This window comes from Sphaeramia orbicularis, chromosome 6 (assembly GCF_902148855.1).
Source record: "Sphaeramia orbicularis chromosome 6, fSphaOr1.1, whole genome shotgun sequence".
NCBI lineage: Eukaryota > Metazoa > Chordata > Actinopteri > Kurtiformes > Apogonidae > Sphaeramia > Sphaeramia orbicularis.
In genome coordinates this window covers 28,872,617-28,894,945 of record NC_043962.1, presented here as the reverse complement: position 1 = coordinate 28,894,945, position 22,329 = coordinate 28,872,617, and the positions used below count along the sequence as shown (strand labels likewise).

General features: G+C 36.8%; 1 pseudogene; it reads right to left on the bottom strand.

Moving 5' to 3' along the window:
• Positions 1-1,124: 1,124 nt before the first annotated feature.
• Positions 1,125-22,329, bottom strand: part of LOC115420343 (gonadotropin-releasing hormone II receptor-like) — a 29,800-nt pseudogene continuing 8,595 nt past the window's right edge.

Here is a 22,329-nt window from a genome sequence, read left to right as displayed (position 1 = left end):
AAAACTATTGGTTGAATTCATACCAAATTTGGTTTATATATTGCCTGTGACCCAGAACAGATGTGGTTACATTTTGGGAAAAGTAAATAAAAGTCTAAATTTTTTATGAATTTTGTAAATCTTTTTTTTTTTTTTCCCATTTACTTATCATGGCCAAAATTTCAAATGTCTACAAAAACATAAATTTTGTTTCAATTTACTTCAAACTTGGCACATATATAGAGGTAATTGATATGCTGACATCAGCACATGCATAGACATAACGGCATCAGCTGGATCGATGCCAAATAAGCTACAATATGTATGAGGGGCGGGGTTTGTTGTGCCTGGCACCACTTATTTGAAGGAGAATGTAGTGTTGATTTATTGGTGATACCTCTAAGAGTGCTCTGGTGCATGTCCCTACTGTTGATAGTTTAGAACATCATACCTACTTATAACTCCTTTAACCCATAAAGACCCAAACATCCACTGGCGACCAAAATCATCTACACAGTTAAACGTTTAATACTTGTTGATCCACTAATCCAATATATATATATATTGGTGTAAAATACAGTTTGCCATCTTTTCATGGTCATCAGATATGACCCATTTGGACGTTCAGGGGTTTTGTAGTGAACATTGAAACACTGTCATCTTCTACAACATTGATTTAGCAGTAAAACCCATGGAGTTGGATCAATGACAGTGGATGGAGACAGTTGTTTTATGTTCAGTTAATGATACATTCTGCAGAAAGAATCACTTTTTTCTGTTTCTGATATAATAACCCTCAATTTTAATCTGAGCTTTAATAAACATCTGCATGATCAGTAACTTAAATATAGAAAATGCCTGATTTTTGCTGAAAAAACACCAAATAAAGAACATTATATGACAATAAATGGTGATAAATCAGTTAAGAAATATTAAATATGGAGAAAAACCATTTGGGAACTGCCACAAAAGTAGCACTGGGTCTTTGTGGGTTAAAAGACACTTATGGAGACAAATTTTAGTCAGTGACTGTTTAATAACAGTCATCAGGCTTTAAGACACGCAAACTACTAATTGTATAGTATTATTAAAATAACTCTCATCTTACTGAACTATATTTACCCCAAAATCAACTAAAGCAGTGAAAAGGTTAAATTATTTATTGAGGGAAATAAATTACATTGCATCATTTTTTAAAGAGGAAAAACAATGACATGCAAACAAATACAATAGAGCACATTTTCTGAGGTATGGGGAGATTTACAACATAAATAAACAGAATAAACACTTCACTGAGAACTTGCAAGTACAATATTAAACAGTTTTAAGTATTAAATATAATCTCAGACACAGAAAGCAGTACAATTCACAAAATATTAAAGATATATTTTCAACAGCTTTGTCTCCACTCTTTGTGTAACACAGAGATGGTGCTCAAAGGTACATTCATGTACATCATAAATAACATTATTCAAAAGGCCATCATGGTTGATAATCATGTTAAAACATTCATTTTTGTAATAAAAGTACATCACAGTCTTTTATACTGCACACAAAGCACTACAAATTACAGTTTAGAATAGTTTTCATTGAATTAGCAATGATCAGAAGACACTGCGGCGATAATTTTTAAAAGATATCAGAGAAAAATAAATAAAACCTCTACACACAGCACTGAGATAACACAAAAGACAAATCTGATCAGTATAGATATTTTTTGATCACAGTTATTGAGTAATTTATTGTCTGTAATCACATTTAGTTTGCTTTGCCACAGAAAATAATGACAGAAAATCATTATCACACCATTAAAACACAGTAGATTAAGCAGCTGCATGTGTTCTAACTGGTGCCTTCAACTTGTCAAAGTTCTTCTTTATACCCACAATAATGTTGACTGGAAATACAGGTGGGATTATGTCTCTGTACATTTATAGCACGCACTGAATTTCAACCTAAATACTGTGCGATGTGTTGCATTATTCAGTCCTGGTAAAATACTGTGCAAGTGAAATGACACGCATCACCCTGCTGTGTTTTATCAGATCCTCATCAATGCCATCCCAGATTCTATGCGAACAAATTGTAAGAAATTGAACAGACCATGGATGAGTCATAATACACCATCGATTAGAGACACAAGTGGAACAAAGGGAACAAATTCATTTGGCAAGAGAACATAGACTCTACGGATGTTCAATACTCTAAAGCAAAACTACTGAACCAGCTGTCACATCTAGAAAAAGACTGATAGAGAGCAGATATTTTCTTTTTGAGGTGCTTTAAACCATTATATCTGGCTTACTGGGATGACTGGCCTTGAGCCACTTGGAGTGCTGTTGTTGACATTGTTCTCCTCTATGTTTGCACTGGGCCTACCTGAGGCCTTTTGCCTGCGAGATGACAGACTGGTCATGTGTATGAGGCAGGTGTTGTTCTCTAGATCACTCTGTGTGTTTGATATTCGAAAGCATCTTTTGAGACCCTGGTGCAGATGAATGGTAAACAGACCATAAGTGATGGGGTCTAGACATGCGTTGAAGAGGCCAAAGATAAACAACATGTGAGTCAGAGAGTGAGAGACTGTCTCTTCCATTTTCTCGGGGAACAACCAATACCACAGGCCTAACAGGTAGTACGGAGTCCAGCAAATGATAAATGATGTCACGATGACAATGCTCATCTTGAGAGTCCTCATCCGAGCTTTAGGGATATTGTTATGGGAGCGACGTAGATGAACATCTCTAGACAGCACTAGGAGACAAGAAAACACTCAATTCACACAGTGGCTCAGTATCCTTACTTAGACTGAAGGTATACATGGTACGTACACGTACTGCGGCTGGAGATCTCAATGAGGATTCGTGTGTAACAGAAGATCATGATGGCCAAAGGTAGAAGGAAGAGGCACACGAAGGTGAACATGTTGTAGAGGGTCTCCTGCCAATGCTGCACAAAACTGCCATGGGTGGTGCACTGGGTGAAATTCTCAGGGACTGTGATGGTCACATTGTGAAATATAAACATCTGTAAAAAAAAAAAACAAAAACAAAAAAAACCCATTAATAAATAATGAATAACATCGCATTGCATCTAAAGCAGAAATATGGAGAGTGATGGTCACTAACGATCATAATGGGTAGTGGGCTTTACCTGCTTTACATTGACCAATAATGATGTGATGTGAAGTACAATTCTAAATGGAGGTGCCTACAGTTCACAACTAATAATTTTGAGTTAAATATAAGTCCTGGTCTCAGGTATGTGTTAAATATGGTCCAATCAGTCACTATAAATGTTCTCATTGTGTGTCATTGTGTAGGTCTGTTATTTGAGCTGGTTTTGTTCATTTAGACCGGGGGTGGGCTCATGTGGCTCTTTCATCCCCCTCCTGCGGTTCTCTGTGGCTTTGGGAACACGAATAAAGAGTATGAGTATTTCATTTAAATTAATTTTATTTTAGTTTGTTATTTTTATTTTTTATGTGATTCTAAATTTAAAGATTATGGTGATCTTATTACATTAAAATAAAATGTGTTTAATTTTTTGTCGCTCGGTAAAATAATAGTAAAAGGTTTAAACCATCAGTTCCAATTGTTAGTTGATGAGGTTAAAGCCTGTGTTCTGATAAGGGATGTGTTGGTCGCGAACGCAACAGCTCTTAGAGCCGGCTCTGTCAAGTGAATGATAGGCGCTGGCTCCTACCTGGGAGCCGGAGCCATGTTTTTCTCAGTTTTTTTTCTTTTCAGGCTGCACAAATTCACTCTACTGCATTATGTCTACTGCACTGAACAGAGCTGTGTTGGCGCTGTCCAGTGCTGAAGCTGTTCAAAAGGCACAGGTAACCATAGCGCTGTCCAGTGCTGAACCTAATAGAGGTAGGTTTTCTTTAAGATAAGATAAGATAAGATAAGATAAGATAAGATAAGATAAGATAAGATAAGATAAGATAAAATTTTCCTTTATTGATCCCACAATGGGGGAATTCCCAGTGTTATCAGCAGCATGAAACATACACATAAACATACACGTACACGTAAAAACAGTCATACAAATTTAAATAAAAAGTGTTTTAAAAAAAAAAAGGGTTTTATACATAGCATTAAGGTAAAAAACGATATATGCAGTCTTATATTCATTTTAGTTGTCAAAAGAGTTTTGTGACTCCCAGTGTTGTTGTTTCATCCAAATGGCTCTGAGTGTTTAAGTTTACCGACCCCTGATTTAGACAGTAAATTTCATTAGAGTTACATTATTTTGACCTATTTTAAAGGGCCTAAAACTCTATTTGCAATTTTGTTGTTAATCTTTTTTTTCCCTCAAGTAAATCTTTCTTTCTTTCTTTCTTTCTTTCTTTCTTTCTTTCTTTCTTTCTTTCTTTCTTTCTTTCGATGTTTCTTTTTTTTTTTTTTTTACTTTAACCCATAAAGACCCACTGATACTTTTGTGGCAGTTTTATTTTCTAAAGTGATTTACCACCATTGATTGTAATATTACCTTCCTTATTTTGCATTTTTTCAATGTACAGTCGCAGAAAAAATTATTAGACCATCAAAAGTAATCAAAAACAATGGTTATGCAATCAAGTACTAACTCTTGTGTGTATCATGTGACTAAACTAAAATTAAAATCAATAAATAAAATTTGATTGATTGAGTGATTTAATTGGTTTTCCCCTGTAAGTCGCTTTGGAAAAAAGCGTCTGCCAAATGCGTAAACATAAACATAAACATAAAACAGACAGAAAAAGAAAACATGGAATGCCTAAAAGCACTGTTTTTGGCAGTACAATGCCATAGCTATTGATGTAAGAACTGAAGTGATTTTAGTTATTATCAAGAAAACCATGGAAATGGCTAGATATCAGCTCTTAAATTAAATGATCTATTTTTGTTGTTATCATTATATTTGTCCAAACAAATGTACCTTCAGTTGCACCAGGCATTAAAATGAACAAGAAATTGAAGAAAACAAGGGGTGGTCTAATCATTTTTTCCACAACTGTAAATCATGTATTTTCCTGTATTTAATTTGCTGACCATGTAGATATTCATAAAAGCTCAGAGTAAATAATAATAATAATAATGGATTAGATTTATGTAGCGCTTTTCTATGAATGCATACTCAAAGTGCGTACAGTGGAGCCATTATTCATTCACACTCTGGTGGTGGTAAACTACATATGTAACCACAGCTGCAACTCCAACCACCACCAAACATTCATACGCATTCATACACCAGTGTGAGTAGCAGCACCGGAGGCAAGGAGGGTGAAGTGTCCTACCCAAGGATGCAAGAGCACATTAGCAGGACAGAGCGGGATTTGAACCGCCTACCCCTCGGTTATTTGACGACCCGCTCTACCTCCTGAGCCACAGTTATTAAACATTTTAGATCAGTTTGGGTTAAAACTGTGTTCATTATCTTCACTGCTCGGTCCATGACAAACACATTTTCTAAAATGTCAAAAGTCTGTACAACTACTGTACAGTATAAACCCTTTTAATAAAATAGGACACTAGACCTTTCAACCTCTATGACTCTGTTTCATAAGGTCAGCTAGCCGCTACAGCACACACGTTCATCTCGTTTTTCCTTCAGTTTGAGCATCACTGTTTTAGGTCTTGTACATTTTTATGGTAGAGTCCCTGTTTGTGAAGATTAGACTCCACCTGAGCTGCCCTTTGTCACCGATTCTGTTCATATTTTATTTTATGTGTCAGGTTCAGTGGCCTCAGGATTGCCTCATCCTTTGGGAGATGATGTCGTCATGCTGGGTTCATCAAAGTGCAAACCTGCACTGGGGCAGTTAGAAGCCGAGTGAACAGGAGGTGGGATGAGGATCAACACCTCTGAGCCTGGATCTCTGATTTGAGTGGCCATGGATGGGTTACTGCCTCATTTTATGGAACATTCTATGGATCTTGTTCACAAGTGAGGGAAGGGTTGACCAGGATGGGTCTGTGTAGCTTTGGTATTGATGTGGATGCTGTACTGGCCTATTATGATAAAAATAAAAAGTACACTGTAAAAAATGCAGTGTCAATTTTTCAGAGTCAAGCTATTTTAACCTAGACAGAGTATTTTTAGCTCTATGGAGAGTTAACCAGCTCTAACAGTAGAGTTAAAAGTCAGTGTAAAGTTCTGCACAGATGCAGTGTAAAATTCAACTCTACAGAGTGCCGCATTGCATTGTGGGTACTGGACATTTTACTCATTGTGTTCTATTTTATGTGCAGGGGTACAACGGGGGTTTTGTGTTCACGTTTATTTAGGTTAATGTGTTTGTTTTACAATGTTTATTGTCCTTTTTATGTTTATTTTTTATCTTTTATTAATATGACACCATTAGTCAAACCTGTAGGCAGAACAATGCGTTACCTGTTTGTCGCTATAAACTTATTGTCAACTTACAACAGGCAAGACTAAACTTGTACAGGGTTACATGCTCACGCTATGTCTTGTGTTCTTACATATGTCAATTTGATATATTGACCAAAATGCGACCCATATTGTCCTAAGAACGTTACCATTCACTAGAAAGTCAAAGAAATCTAGTGAAATAAAGGAAATTTATCTTGAATCATTAACCACTGACCAATATGTGATTAAACTTAAGACTTAAACTTTCTAAATTAGAAAAATATTTCAAAAAAACAGTATCTGGAGTGTTAGAAACCCATGGAGCATATTTTCACTTTTTAAATTGTTACTGTAACAATAATACACTTAATCTACCAATACAAACCAAAGAGTCACTTCAAGAAATCTCTACAATTATTTCACGACCCCCACCTTGGGAACCCCTGCAATTCTACATTAATCCAATATCAGCATAGGGTACAAATTTATGAAGAAAATAACACTGCAGAGAAAAAAAATATCAACACATTATAGAGTCATTTCATTCATACACATTTCATTGTTAATTTTGACATTGAATTGAGTAGAATTAACTCTGAAAAATTTGACACTGGCCATAGAGTAAATTTTACTCTATTTTTGAGTTGGACCAAACGTTGTCTGAAACAGAGTTAAATTCAACTCTCTAAGAGTTATAAATTGGCACTGTTTTTTTGTTTGTTTGTTTGTTTTTTTTACTGTGTCAAAGGCTTTATGTAAGATCTCAGTTCACAGGCTGATCTATGTTCCTGCTCTGGGGAGAAGATGTGGGTAGTGACCGAAAGAACAAAACTGCAGATATAATAAGTGGAAATAGGTTTTGTCCACAGGGTGACTGAGCCCTCACACAAAGACAGGATGAGGAATTCAGTTGAGGTGATGGAGCATCTGGTTGGGATTTCTCCTGGAAGCCTCCCTGGTAGGATTTTCAGGTACGTTCAACCAGGGGAAGGCCTTGGGGCAAACCCAGGATTTGTTGGAAGGGATATAGCTTTTGGCTGGCCTGGGAAATCCTCAGATTCCACCCCCTGGAAGAGCTGGAGGGGATCCCCAGGGGAAAGGGATGTCAGGGTTTTCTGATGAGGCTGCCGCAACCTGGACTGGATAAGTGGAAGAAGATTGCTGGGTGGTTTATGTCCTTTGCAAGTATGATCACTTCTGTAGGTGTTTTATACAACATCACGACAGGTGGCGAGATAGGAAGAAAGAAAAAAATATTTGCAGATACTAACATATGCGCATATGTGTATCCAAATATTTATATATGTAAATAATAGAGATACATACATACTCAGCAGCAAATGCTACTGAAAAAAGGCGCTGATAGAACAAACCAAAGAAAACCAGAAAAAACAAGGAGTATATGATGAAAATACAATATATATTGATTTTGGCCACTTAGAATCTGAACATTTCCAGCGCTATGCTATAAAGTGCAATAATTGAGCAACGTGCTCCTACCAGCGGTCGCTAAATAAAAGCTTGATTTAGTATTTTTTATTGGACAGGAGAAAAAAAATCAAGTCAATATTTATTCCACAATCCCTATGAGCAATTCATCCTCATGAAATTCTGCACCAAGCTAGGGGTCAATTTCACACTATTAAACAAAATAAAGTTCAGGAATTGCACTTCTTGCTGACAAATGAAGACGCCCAACAGAAAAACCTAAGGCTTTGGTTTTCTGTTTGAGCACACAAATTAATTTGACTCATTAAAGTGACTTCAAACCCCACAAATACTCAGCATACAGCCAATAATTTAATCTCCTGTGATTTTACGGGTCTTCATAATCCACTGCTGTGAGTCACTTCATTAAAAAAAAAAAAAAAAGACAAAACATTTCAGTGCAGCACAGAAATTATATTAAAGCCTAATATACAAGGCTGCTTTCCACAAATTGTTTAATTTCTACACCTTGTACGTCTTTGAAATTAAGGTGTCTCAGGTTTTTAATGTGCGATTGTGCTAAAATGTTTTAAAAGAGACACGGTGTCAGTTAAAGTATATTGGACAGACTTCACGGAGGAGCAAAGTCAAACCCTGGGGCTAAAACATGAGTTGAATTTTGAAAGCAGCTCGGAGCCTCTAAGCAGAGAAAATAGAAAAAGCTGCGCCATGGCCCCAGGTTATTTCTCTCTATCAAGGCATTTAGTGCAGTTTGCTTCAAGCCTTCAGATATTACGAAGACAAATAGATTAGAAGGACTGAGCTTGCGAACAGCTGAGCCACTGACAGTCAAACAGGAAGTCAGTCAGCTTTCATGTCCACTTGAGGGCATGTTTGTACTTCTACTGTGTATTTGTAGGGTTTTGTGCATTATTATAAGACTGTTGATTTTATATGTTTCATGTGGAAACTATTTTGATAAACAATCAACAAATGACAGAATGAAAGCAATGAGTCATCGGATTTGGCTGAATACATATCAGTTGATTTATCATGCATCTAAAATTACAATCAAAAACTGTGAATCGGAGCGAATGAATAAAAAGGCACAGTTGCATCTCCTCATTTCAGAGGATGACCAAACAGATTTCTGAACTGCATTCATTTAAAAGGCATTGAGTTACAGGAAAACCTTCTATGTAAATGAGCTGCCACAGGAACCAGCCTTAGGGTTATGAACCCTTCATTACTCCGGAGTTCATCCTTAAAACCTACGGGGAGGGCATTCAAGAGGGTACTTTTACAGATGTTTGATGGGCTTTAACCCTTTTTCTGTTTGCAAACACTTCTCATTCAGGCTGCCTTCAGACTGCAGCAAAAAGTGTCTCAAATCTTTGCTCATATGTAGTGGCTTTTCCATTGGACATCTGTGCAAAATTTTACCGACATTTACTAAATGTCGACAAAACAGAAGCGCGTAATGTTGGTTTTTCCATTAAATTACAAATGCAATGATTTGCGTATTTATTATTGTGAGATGACATAAGAAGTCATTCCATAAACATGGTGACAAATGTAAATATCATGTTGGTTTACAGATATATTCATTATTCTTAGGGATGCACTGATACTGATATGAGTATTGGGCATCGACTCCGATACTCAGTGTGTGTACTTGTATTCGTACTCGTAAAAGATATCTGATACAAATGCACCAATACCACTTACGGCCGTGTGACATTCACAGTTCATTGCAACAGGTATGAGCAAGAGGAATAATGTGTGGGGAGTGTGAAGAGTGTGGAGATTTTTCAAAATAAATGACAGTGATAAAAGTAACGCTGACTGCAAGTAACGTTACAGACACAGACAGATACAGATGGAGCGTTCGGTCCGTCCTCTGCGTACATTCCATCTGTTTTCCAGGTGCTGGTGGATGCGTACCCAGACAGAGAATACCACCAGGAGTACGGAGCGGTGTGGACCGCCGCCAGGGGAAGTGAAAACCAAACTTATCACTCATTTCTCTTTTCTCTACCTGCTGAAGCTAAGCTATTAAACCTTACCAGTGAAAACTCTGCAATATTAGTATCACATTAGTGTTGCCTCTGTCGTCTCCATGTTTGTTATTACTGACTTTCTTCTTCTTCTAAAAAACTTTACTCTTCTTCGTGGTATTTGTCCAGTATGGTTAATTCAGAGTGGCGCCCCCTGGTGGATTAATTGAGAAACGCTCATTCCAACACATTAAATGTCAGTAGCAGCACTTTGTTCCAGTCAGACTAATGACAACGACAATAAAGCACATTTACTAAAGGAACTAAGAACTGGAATGGGATTATTAAGTACTCGTATTGGTACTCGGTATTGGCAAGTACTCAAATGTAAGTACTCGTACTCATCCTCGGTCTGGAAAAAGTGGTATCAGTGCATGCTTAATTATTATTATATATTACCCCTCTATCCCTTACTAAATAAAAAAAAAGATTCGGTTTTCTGGTGTGTCCACATACACCGCGCCATGTTTCTTTTAAAACTCTTCTTCTTTGCTTGCTGTAATGTCCATCAACATCCATTTTTTTTTAAATTCATGTGACACTAGTTGTGGAAAAAGGTCTTTCTATTGCAGTTTTGCGTGATATACCAGTTTCAGTATGCTCAAAAAATTACCTTTTGCCACCACGAAAACTTTTCATTGAAAAACAAGGGTTTTGGCAAAATTGTTGTTTGTCTGTTAGGCAAATTTTTTAGAAAAATTTGAAGGTCAATGGAAAAGTGACTTGTGCCTCTGGCTTGTTTTTTCCATCACAGTGTGAACAACACAAATCTCATGGAGTCTGACCTTTTCAGTTCTGATTTCACTGGCTTTAAAATGTGTTAACTGAATACCTAGTGTGAACACACAACAGATGCATTAAGGATTGATCACCTACAGAGATACTGGGAGAGACTGAAAGAGCGAGTTAACATCCTCTGTGTGCTATGGCAACAGCTTCATACAAAGACATATTATGAGTACTTGATATAAGATGCCTGAGCACAACTGAACAATGCTTCACCACTTTTTTGTCTGTGGTTTGGATAATCCAGGGCTGTTTCTCGCAAACTAGACGGATTCTCAGGCCCCCAAACCACCAGGGGGCCCCAAAGCTGCATGTTCAGCCTCATCTGAGGAGAATTAAAATAAATGTAGGATATAAATAAAATAAACTGCAAGGATAATCTGTGGCTGGTGTTGTTGTGGCATTGTTATGGAGGTAAGGTCATATTCGTTGGACTGCACTGTCACACAGTTAGTGACATAGCAGGTGGCAGGTATGATGGGAATGATTGACAGCTACCCACCTATCATTCCCGTTAGCGAGAGTGTTAAACAAACCAAACACTGTAATGGCATCAAAAAGAATTTATCTCAGGGGTTGTTAAAATAAACATTTTTTATAAACACTTAAAATCTGTTTTATTTATTGACATATAGAGGATTATTGTTTTCTTTGAATTACAGTATTTTATCACTTTAACTTACCTGAGTGGTTCAACTTAAGATGTTTAATTTTAACTGTAGCCTGTTTTGCTCATGAAGCATAACAGATTGTGGCATCTTAGTAGACCATCTAAAGCAGAGGTGTCCAAACCCGGTCGTTCAGGGCTGGTATCCTGCATGTTTTAGGGGCTTTCACACTGCGTACCCGAGTCCGCACCATACTTGCATACGTTCACATCTTTCCCACAGATATTGCGTTCACAAGCACGAACCACGGCCCCTACCCGCATATGAGTGGGTGTTACAGGGCTGAAGCAGTAGGTGGTGATGTGGAAGGAATTCTGTCGCTATCCAACAAACGTGGAAGTCAGAAGAAGACAAACCCTTACCTATCTGTTAGCCTGTTTAAGGTCAAAGTGAAGAAGAGCGACCTTGTCCCTGATATATCACCGGGTGGTTCGGTCAATAAGACTGGCCCGTGCCGCATGAGTCCGAGGTTATTTCAGGAGTTAACAGGAGCGCTGTCTATGGTTTTGTGGTGATTAACCCACTTCCGCTGGCGGAGTGGTGGTTAGGTCATTTCTGGTCTCGGGCAGTGATCGCTTTCACACGACAACACATCGTACTGAAGTCCATGCAGTCTGTACCCAGGACTACCTTCTCAACTGGACTCGGGTACGGTACTCGAGCACGGAACGTTTGCATTCACACTGATAAAAATAAGTGGACTTTGGGGTCCAGCGTACTCGGATACAGACTCGAGTACACTGTGTGAAAATGCCCCTAGATGTTTCCCTCTTCCAGCACACCTGGAAGCCATTACATCATTAACAGGCTACTGCAGAGTTTGATGGTGAGCAGATCATTAATTGAACCAGGTGTGCTGGAAGAGGGAAATATCTAAAACATGCAGGATACCAGCCCTCAAGGACCAAGTTTGGACACCCCTGATCTAAAGGGTTTAGGAATCTCTTCATTGTAGTTTGACAAACTAGGTGCCCCCCCTAACAGCATCTTGTTTAGGGCCCCTATGAAGCTAGAAACGGCCCTGGGATAATCAGGTAGAAATCTATGTTAAAAGTGCTTGAAGATTCATTCATTCCTAAAGTGTATTTTAAGCAAAATGAATGATAAAACAAAAAGAATGTTCAGAGTTATCATATTCATATTTAATGTGTACTGATTTCATTCAAAACATCAACTCCTAAAGTGAATAACAAGCAAGAAAACCCTTAAATGCTGCCAACGGCGTCCTCTATGCAGCGCAGTTTATTCAGTTTGATGTGGAAAAAAGTTACAAATCATGTTTGTTCAACTTGAACTGAATTACACTGTTTTAGGCTATAATTTAATTGCATATAGAGTTGGCCACTTGGAATGAGATGTTTAAAGTTCTAACGTCTGAACCGGGCCATGATGATCAGATGTTTTTGAACAAGACATCAGTCTGAAGAGTCGTATCAAAATTCAAGCATTTTTCTAAATTGATTTTTCTCACTTCTTCACTGCTGGGTGTCACTCAATAAAACATTTGCCTCTTTTTCTTCATCTTCATTCTTGTTGGCCTCACTCATAAATTCTCTGGCTTCCACTGCACACCGACTTGAGCCCAAACTGTAAACATTGACTTAGTGGGCTCCGTTTACTTCACTATGACTAGGTGCTACTTGTTTATCTTCTGTTCGTTTTAGTCTTTTTGAATCTGATACTGACGACAATTTGAAACTAATGTCAAAAAAAGCAGTCTTGAATTAAACTGTGTGTGGAAAAACACATAGAAATGTTTCAGATCTAGTGCTGGAAAACATTAAATATCTGCATTAGCCTCAGAATCAGGTTTTGTCCTGGAGCTATGATTTAAGTATTTTCTCTGAGGCTTTGCTCCTGACAGTCATATCATTTCTTCAACTTCTCATGGCCAAAATTAGAGGGAAACGCTACAGGTTTCTAATAATCACAAATTATAAAAAGAGATTATTATGGAATTATGGGTTGTCAGTGATAATTGATATTAAATGATATTTATTTTAAACTAAATTTCACCCTTATATTATTAACTCTTATAGACTTACAGTTATTTTTGTGGAGATTCTCAAATAAATTTTTCTCCACATTTAACCTTGCCATCTATTAAAATATCATCCTCCATATTTTGCATTTAATCTATTGATCACATACATGTTCATAAAAGCTCAGCGTAAATTCAAAGGTTCTTTTATCAAATAGTGAAAACTGAAAAAAAATAGCAAAACTTATCACTAATGTATTCCAAAAGTCAGAACAGAATTGGGAAAGAAAGCTTTTCGATTTTCTGCTCCCACTGCCTGAAACCACCGACAGTAGGAGAAAAAAATCAAGGAACTGGTCAAAATCATTTTAAAGGGTTGGGAAAAGGATAAATCTGGATGTAGATATAGATTTTTCTAATTGACTGAATCGGGTTCTGCTTTGAGATGCTTTTAAGGAATGTTGTGGTATACTTTTAGTACCTTTTAATTAACTGATGGTGTTTTACATGTATGTTTTTAGTGTAGTGTTTTATGTATGGTTCTAGAACTGAGTTTTACTGCAGTATGTAGTTTAAGTATGTTTTTACTGTGTGTCATGATCTGTGCCGGTGTGACCCTCGGCTCCTCCCTCTCCTCATCATTATCAGACTCACCTGCTGGCGCTGCATGGCTGCAGCCAATTACTCTCTTGCCTATTTAAGGATTAGGTTTGCAGCCATACAGCACTGGTTCATTTCTCTCCATTCAACTCCATAACCCAGACATTTATCCATCTTCTCTATGGACTCTGACTCAGATTTTGTGTGGGGTTTTTTTTATGGACTCTGATTTAGCTTTTGTGTTAGGTTTTCTGTGTTTTCCGTTGTTTGGTTTTCATTTTTGTTAAATAAATTTGTATTTTCTTCTTTCAGTACCGTGCATTTGAGTCCTCTCTTTTCCCCCCGTTGTGACACTGTGGATGTATGGCTGAAATTGATCTTTTCTGTTGCTTCTGCTGCTGCTGTCTTGGCCAGGACAGTCTTACTAAAGTGATTTTTAATCTCAATGAGCCTTTTTGCTAGTGGACACCTAGCTAAGAGAAAATGTCCATGCACAGGTTGATGGAACTGGTGGACAATAAAACAGAACAACATTTTGGGCAATAAAACAAAACAGTCTTCTCATCGTTAAAACAAACAATGGACGATAGCTGACAGCTGTTTAGAACTTCGAGTTGTAGTAAGTCAGCTAGCGGACGCCTAGCTAAGAGAAAAAGTCCATGGAACAGGTCGATGGAGCTGGTGGACCTCCTCACGGTTAAAACAATCGTCGATAGCTAACAGCCGCTTAGAACTTTTTGAGTTGTGTCTTGTATGATAAACACCGAAACTCCTATAGAAGCTACTCTTTGACTGAAAGCACTGAGACTGGCATGTCCAGACATGTATGGGCAGGCGACAATTTACTTGGTCAAAAGAAAAAGAGGTGTGGTCATAACTAAAATGTATTAATTTAAATCCATTTAACTTAAATTTATTCACAAATTTGACTATATCTTAAAAAGAGTTGACTATACTTACTATTTTCTGGTAATATCATCAAACTTATATTTTTAAATGCATTCTAATTGATTCTTTTGTCAGTATGTTTGACATCCGGGCTTACAGTGTGATTAAATTAAATTGATTGATTGATTAATTAATTAATTAATTAATTAACTGTACACAGATAACAAGTGTCTACATTGTCATTTGTCAAACTACATGGGTTTGACTAGTCAATCAAAGTTGTGGAAGATGATGTTTCCATGTTTACTATCGTTTACTACTACGTTTCTGACCGTTCAAATAATGATGAAAATCTGAGAAACTGTCTTTTACCTGAATTATTTACATGTGTTGATAGGATTCGTGGTTCAGAACTTATTAAATATTTTAGATCAGCTGATGCTTTTGGCCAATCAGGGACCTTTCTGTGTGGAGTTTGCATTTTTTCCCTGTGTTTTCGTGGGTTCTCTCCAGGTACTCTGGTTTCCTCCCACCTTCCAAAGACATGCACTGATAGGTTAACTGGTCAACCTAAAAGTGCCCATAGGTGTGAATGTGAGAGTGATTGGTTGTTCGTCTCTGTCAGCAGCTATGTCAGCTGTGTGATGAACTGGCAACTTATCCAGGGTGTACCCCGCCTTCACCCATAGGCAGCTGGGTTAGGCTCCAGCACCCCCCTGACCCTAGTGAGGATAAAGCAGGTTTGGAAGATGAATGAAAGAATAAATGAATGATGCTTCTGGTTGCCAGTGACTGATCAGGTTTTTGGGGGTTAAAGGTAATGACTTTATTAACACTATTTATTTGACATTATACCTAGTATTTATTATTTCTTCCTCTTCTTAGGGTGTTTTCACACCTGAATTTCATTCTGATTCAGGGAGTAATGTACTACAGTGCGTTTCAGTGTTGTGCATCACCTTGTTTCGGTTCATGTTCACACTGCTCCATGCCCCCACACCCATGTAAACAGGTGGAAGCCATGTTCCTTCACATGCTCACTGAAAATCTTGAATACTTCGGAGTTTTTGTGGGTTTTATCGAGCATTTCCAATTTATGCTCATCTTCCCAAATGCCAATGAGGCATTCCAAACTGCTCCTCGACTCATTTTCTCCACTTGCTTATCCAGTAGCTGATGAAAGGTTTGAAGCTCATTAAGCTCATTAGCCCATTTTCTGTACTGTCTAGCAGCGATACTTTTTCGACAGAGCTGCTCCGCTTCATAGTAATGTTTGCGACATCGCAGCGTCTCATACTCAGAGTGGTAGAGAAAACTGTAGTTGTCTATTTCTATCACTGTGGTTATGATCACACTGTAAACAAATGATTGGTTGTCTTGTCCCGGAACGAAGCACGATTACTGCTTTCACATTTGCCTGATTGAACCGAGCCAAAGACTTGTTCAACAATGGCTCTAGGTGTGAAAAGACCCTTAGATATTAATATTTGTCCATAACATTGTCATAAGCTGAGGCAGGTCAAACATGACTGAAATGTGAAAATCAGGCTGTGACCAATTTCAAATGGACAGCAGGAAACTCGCTCCTCTTAAGAATGTCTGGGACAAAATGTTCGATCGTTGTCTCCTGCTGTCTTAACCATGAGTTAGAGGGAGATCACTGATGACACTGGTTTCATTACACAGACAGGAGCAATACAACCAATAAATCTAATCCAATACAATGGAAAAGTTGCACGGAAAAAGTTGAGGACTCCATAAAGTAGTGTGAGTTAATATGACCTTATTTCAACTGTAAATTGAACTTGACGTGAGGCTGTCATTTTCCATTTTTAATATTCTGTACAGCATTTCAGGTGGACATGGTGGTACAGCAAGAACTGATGACTAAATGTCAGCTGCACAGCCTTGACGTTGCAGGGTCTGGGTATTTTTTTATGTGTATTAAATTTTAATTTCTTTCCTCTTCTTCTATTCTTCATCAGTTCATCAAGTCAAAATTAAACATGGAAAAATACAGTGATGAATGACACTAGTTTTAAATAGAGGGGAACTCTGTCTAAGCCTCACAGTCATGTTTAATTAACCCATAAAGACCCAGTGTGATAATTACAAAAATTAATTTTCTCTTTATCTAACCTTTCTTAAGTGTTTTATCACCATTTATTATAATATTGTCCTCTGCATTTTGCATTTTTGAAGTATAAATCTGGTATTTTACTATATTTAATTTACTGATCATGTAGATGTTCATAAAAGCTCAGATTAAAGTTGAGGGTTATTACATCAGAAAAAGAGAAAACTGAAGAAAAAGTGACTTTAACAGCAAAGACATCACTAACTGAACATAAACCAAGTGTCTCCATCCACTATCATTTATTTATCAAACTGATGATAAATGACAGTTTTTCTTACTGGTGAATCAGTGTTGTAGAAGTTGATGGTGTTTCCGCGTTCCCTAAGGTGGGTCATATCTGATGACCATGAAAAGATGATAAACTGTATTTTACACCAATTATTTACATGTATTTATAGGTTTAGTGGATCAGAATGTATTAAACATTTTAGATTGGATGATTCTGGTCACCAGTGGCTGTTTGGGTCTTTAAGGGTTAAATCAGTGTTTTTCAACCTTGGGGTCAGGAATTCAAATGGGGTCGCCTGAAATATCTAGTAATTGATAAAAAAAAAAAAAAAAATTACAAAAAAAAAAATAAAATAAAATAAAAAAAAAATAAAATATATATATATATATATATATATATATATATATATATATATATATATATATATACATATGGTGAATTGAAAGACACAATCCCAATCCATAAAAGACATGACAAACTGAAGCTGAACTGAAGCACTGTGGTACTGTTTATCTTTCAAATGCTCGTTGTGGTCAGTTTCAGATGCTGCAGTTCTTTCATAATTCATAGTCTGAGTTCTTGTTCATTCAGTATTAATTGTCAGCCTTCTAAATCCAAGCTGGATTGACTGTACATATCCTGACCAAAGAAAATAAAATTTTTACTTTGTGCAGTAATCTACACCTGGCTTTTCTGCCTCTGTCCATAATAATATACATTATATAGACTAAATGTCATCTATAAATAATGTTTATTTGCAACATATTATAGCAAACAATTATATGATCAAAAACAAATTAATTTTAGCAAAAACATGTCTCCGTTTAGAATGTCTAGAGTCACCAGAAATTTGTGATGTTAAATTGGGGTCATGAGCCAAAAAAGGTTGGGAACCACTGGGTTAAATGCTATATCTTTTAATGTGAGAGAAATTCAGGATCTTTCTTTTTCTTCCTCCTGGCCAAGTCTCAAACCTTGCCCAAACTTGTCTGACAGACAGATAAACTCATGGAAATGAAAACATAAACTCAGTGAAGTAACAATGACTGACTGTCTGATTGTAAGCTTTCTAAAAATAATGACACAGGCAGCTTGACATATTCAACCTGTATTCGGGTGGAAAATTTAGTATCATTTTGGCTGACACTGACTGCACTACAGGTGTCCAAAACCGAGCTAGGATGATAGTTTTGTACAATTGCTCTGTGAGTGGAAAGTTATTACTAGAATCAGCATCACATCAGAGACCTACGATGTGGATCAAATATTTTCATTCATGACAACAGCGTTTATGATTCGGTTTAATTCAGATGTGGAATGCATTCAGACAAAATCAGCTTTTAAAATTAATTATATGTATATGAAAGGACGGATTCAAATCAAGAAATAACCCAGAAAACTGTTCCAGTTAACCTGTTTTTGTTTATTTTCCATGTGAGAATAGATTAATATTAGAACAGATTTGCTTCCTGATTCTAAGCATATACCAGCATTTCACACCACACTTTGAAATTTAGTTCTGAGGTAGAGTTTTTACCTTTTTACGCATGTATGAATAAATCTACTTTATCTGCAAGGATGAGCACTTTTGATAATTGCACGATGCTCATTCAAGGCTGAAATACCCACTGACAAACACTTGTGGAACAAAAACACTGGTCTGAATCACACAAAGATCAAAACAGTTCATTTCTACGAAATGCTGAGTGCATGTATAGCCAGTTAAAGTCATTTAGAAAAGGGTGAGTCATTGACATATATGCACGTATGGTATGAATCATTACTTATGACATGACACAAATGAATCCATGCAGTTGGATGTCATATAATAATGAACTGCAAGATTTAACCATCACTGTCACAGTAAATGCCAGTGCTATGATAAGTGAAATTTACCCTCATATTCATAAGACTGATGACACACCAAAATATTAATTATATATACTGTTGTCCATAAAGTTGGAATATTTTTGTTTTCAGACACATTCCTCTATTTATTACATCAGTAAGCATCTCTGACCAAGTGCAATGATGACATACTGAATCCCAGTTGCCAGGAGTCTGCAAATGTAATTTAACCAAAAGCTAACTCTGGTATGATGCATCAAATGGCAACATTTATGCTTAAAATTGTGTATGGTCCCTAATAAATAAAGTAAATAAATATTTAGATTTAATCTATCAAGAATAAATCATGAAAAGAGGTAAAAAAAAAAAATACTGTATTCCAACTTCAAGGGTAACCGTGTGGTATTTATTAATTTAACAGTTCCAGAGGATTTCCTGCAAATGTAACTTTAATGGTAAAACTTTTTTTTCCTCTCACCCCCTAAAAACATGTCTGAATCTTTCTTTGCTTACCTTCTATGTGTAATCTACCTGAAGGTGGGGACTTAAACACATTCTCAATTTACTCAAATCACCAAATTACAAGACAAAACATGAGGTTCACACATTAACTCAAATGTATTGACCGGAGACTAAAAGTGTGTAAAAGTATCCCATGGGAACCTCCTTCCAGCCACTGCCTGTTTATGTTCCACAGTTAAGAATAATTCAAGGACTGTTATGAATTTCTAATATGTTGTTAGACTAGGATCTTGTGCTTGTTTACACCAAACCCATATCCATATTACAGTCCAACAACTCATATTCCAAATACTTTATTACAGCAGCAGAATATATTCAGAGTTTGGCGTCAGTCAGGCCCTCAGCTCATCAGTCCCTGCAGGTATGTTTACATATCCATACTTTTGGGAGTGATGAATAAAATTTTCCCACTTAGAGTCTCCATGTGGATGTTGTGGAGGGAGCTTAAAGACCAGGCAGTGATGGAAGGTCACAGTGGTACTGACATGTTAGAGGCGGAGATGGGAAAATCTTGCAATTTAAATAGGCCGCCAAATTAAAAGGTATGTCTGGGAAATTATGTGAGGAGAGTGAGGTGTATGATGGGAATATGCATCTGAGCAGATCCAGATGACTGTCCTAACTCTCCTACAGGCAGCACTTGCAATTTAGAGTTTATGTTGTATCCTTGAACCCTCAAATCAGAAAAATAATATTATATTTATTTTAAGAGAGTATATTTAGATATGTATCCACTTATATATTTAAGTGTATAGAATAGAATAGAATAGAATAGAATAGAATAGAATAGAATAGAATAGAATAGAATAGAATAGAATAGATCTTTACTGTCACAGCCACAGGAACAGTGAAAATCAGTTTAGCAGCTCTGTTCTGTTTAGCACAAAAGACTATAAAAATATTTCACAAAATATCACCAAAAAAATATATATATACAATTTTATATATAAAATTGGATAGAAAAATAGAAAGATAGATAGATAGATAGATAGATAGATAGATAGATAGATAGATAGATAGATAGATAGATAGATAGATAGATAGATAGATAGATAGATAGATAGATAGATAGATAGATAGATAGATAGATAGATAGATAGATAGCATGCTATATACAGCGTTCAACATTTCTTTTTCTTATACTTGAATGGAGTGACTGTAACCACAAATTGAATCAATTCCCCAACTTAAGCACAAAGCTAAGAGTCTTCTAGGAGAGTCTTTAATAATTACCACAGTGATTAATATGTTTTAACTGCAATAAATTCTTTAACCCTAAATAATGCTGTAAGTAGATTCTTATTCCTTCAACAACCATCAGTTGACTACAGAGGGTACAAATTGGACTGTGTTTCAATGGGAAAATGTCATGTGGTCTGATGAGTCCAGATTGATCCTGTTCCAGAGTAATGGATGCATCAGAGCAGGAAGAGAGCTGGATGAAGTGATTACTTATGTTGTAGTACTCTAGTCTCGGTCTCAAGACCATTTTCTGCTTTGTCGGTCTCATCTCGTCTTGACCCTTCAAGGATTCAGTCTTGACTCGGTCTCAGACTACAGTGGGAGGAGAAGGACTCGTAATTTCAGAGCGACTCCTCAAGACCAACAGATTTTTTTTTTTTTTATGTTCATGATAACAAGAAATCCAATTATCCATCAGTGTAAATAAAATTAAAAAAAAAAAAAAAACATACAGAAGGATGATGGCCATTGTTTGAAAAGGACATCAGATGGTGCAAGGCAAACATTCTGCATTCAGTGAGTGTCAGTAGACGCTTTTCCATTGGGCATCTGTGCAAACAAGAGTTTTGGCAAAATTGTAATTTTTCCATTAGGCAAATTTTTATGTGCAAGTTATATTCACACAATTTGAGGGTCAATGGAAAAGCAACTGGTGACTGCTCCTATAAACAATTTCCAGTCTAGCTTAGTCTGTAGGCCTAACTGTTGATTATTAACTGGGGTGATATTAAATCATGGTTATGAAAACTGACTTGTTTTTATGGTCTTCGTCTTGACTCGGTCTTGACTGCATTTGAAAACCAACGTCTCGACACGGTCTCAACCCTCTAAGATTCGGCCTTGACTTGGTCTCGACATGGCAGTCTTGTCCCCATCACTAGTGATTACCCATCATGCCTAGTGCCTACAGTATAAGCTTGTGGGGGCAGTGTTATAATCTAGGGTTGGTTCAATTTGATGCTTGTAGTAAAAAGCTAAAGGCATCCCGATGATTTATTAGAATGCTAGACTTTTTTTGCCAGGGTGAAAATTTCATGTTTTACACAGTTAACTTCATTTAATTCACACATTCCTGTCATTCAGGCCTGCAATAATATGTGGAACATTGTGCAAACTCACAACAATAACCCTGCAATGTTTTACATCTGTGAAGTAATAACATCACACACTTTGAGGGGTCAGAAGTGATGATATAGAAGGTTTATTATTGTATGAATCTATACAGTGATTAAATATGTGGTCACCGATCCGATTCTGTCACATGTCTCTGTTTAAGCTATCATCCCTACTTTTCCTGGTTTGTGGTAGTATTTTAAAGTCCTAAAAGTCCTAAATATGAGCATGACTTTTTATGGAAAGTATTACAAGAACAGGTATTTGGACTGTGTTTAGATGTTGTGCAAAAAAAATTTATTTTAGCATTTTTCTCCTGACTCCATCCCTGTGAGAATGGCATATTGTGATGTTGGCTCCAGATATAATGAAGCCTAATTAAAATGCAGCCCTCCTTTCAACAAAAGTCAACAAGCTGCCTCTTGAAATGGAAAGACACTCACATTATGTATGGCTGATCCTTCAACTATGTCCAATTGGGGTTTGGA